The sequence below is a fragment of the Cervus elaphus genome, chromosome 4 (assembly GCF_910594005.1).
Source record: "Cervus elaphus chromosome 4, mCerEla1.1, whole genome shotgun sequence".
NCBI lineage: Eukaryota > Metazoa > Chordata > Mammalia > Artiodactyla > Cervidae > Cervus > Cervus elaphus.
This window is the reverse complement of record NC_057818.1, coordinates 14949822-14951671: the sequence shown is the minus strand read 5'-3', so window position 1 is coordinate 14951671 and position 1850 is coordinate 14949822.

Genomic DNA, 1850 nt, shown 5'->3' with positions numbered 1-1850 from the left:
TCCTCTAAGAAACATATGGAAAAGAGAAATTATAAAAGGTGAGAGAGGAAATAAAAATAGAAACTTCAGTCTTTCTTTCTGCCCATTGAAAGATGTGATTGGGGAGGCCTAACAAGTCCAAAATCTGACGGGGTGGGCAGAGGAGTGTGGGGTGACGTCCAAAGGCAGAATGTCTGCTTGCCCAGGGGAATATGTCTTTGTTCAGTTAAAGCTTCCGACTGATCAGACAAGACCCACCCATATTGTGGTAGATAACCTACTTTACTCAAAGTCTTAAGTGTTAATCACATCCAAGAAGACACCTATCAGGAAATATCCGGAATAACATTTGACCCAATATCTGGGCACCATGGCTCAGTCAAGCTGACACAGAATTCACCATCACAAATCCACATGAGGACTCGCCAATTCCTGCAGAGAATTATAGTCCATGAAGCCTACTGATTAGTGTTTTATGTGCAAAGGAAATAGCCAAAAATTAGCAGGTGTTGAGTTGGATAAATTGAGACTCTCAAAATATAGGTGAGTGGATGAAAGTGGGACTTGGCACAATCTCTCAGGTGAGCAGCGTGACACATGGATCAACAGCGTCAGTGCTTTTCTCCTTTGACCCATAAACGTCAGACCTAGGAATTCCATTCAGAGATGTTCAGTGCAGTGTTACATATAAGACAAAAAAAAAAAAGTGCATCTGGAGAGAGAGAGATTTGATAAATTATGGTAAGTGTTTTAATGAAATGCTGTGTTGAAATAAGCTATATACACTGATGGAGAAAATTATTCATGACAATTATTTTTAAAATTTTTTATTGAAGCATAGTTAATGTATAGTACAATGTTGTACATGTACAAGGTTCTCCTGTACAACAAAGTGACTCAGTAATACAAATACACACTTTTTTAATATATTTTTCCCATTATGATTTGTGCATGTGTGCATGCATGCTAAGTTGCCTCAGTCTTGTCTGACTCTTTGTGACCCTATGAACTGTAGCCCACCAGATTCCATGGGATATTTCTTGATAATTATTGAGTGACCAGATATATACCTTCTACATAGGATACGGTTATCTCCTGTATTTTATTTATTTATTACTTGGCCGAACTGTGCAGCTTGAGGGATCTTAGTTCCTGGACCAGGGAGTGAACCCGTGTCCCCTGCAGTAGAAGTTCAGAGTCCTAACCACTGGTTACTGCCAGGGAAGTCCCATCTCCCGTATTTTAAACAAAAGCAATATACACATATATAGGCTTAAATATATGGAAATTTCCAGAAAGAGGGACAAGAAACTGCTATCAGCAGTTCACTCTGTGAAAGACAGACTTTTCACTTTTGAAGCCCTTAAAATGTTTTCTGTAACATGCACGTATATGACTTTTACGTATTTTTCTAATGGCAGAATTTAGCTCCTACTATAACAGCAGTTGAACTGATGTCTGAACCAGCCATGAGGATGTCCAGGCCAAGCTGGGAGTGAGGATGTCCACACGTACTTTCGAAGTGAAGCAGGGCCCTCCCATATGGCTTCAGGGAGCAGGGAGACCCCAGACCCACAGAGACAGCCAGGGAGGTGGTCTACCTACCGTAGGGAGGCTGAAGGTGGCAGGGCAGCTGCAGGTGCTGAGGACACACCCCGAGGAGCCAAGGAAGCCCTCGGGGTGTCAGCTGATGGATTTGTGATGCCAGGACCTGCTCCTTCAGGGCACAGTCAGGTCCTGCAAGTCGGTGCTCCGCACACAGTAACTCATGGAAGTGGTATCATCTAAGCACTTTCCTTGCATCAATTTATTCAACTCTCACAGCAACATAACAGAGTACCTACTAGTATTTCCCCACTCCACTGAAGCAA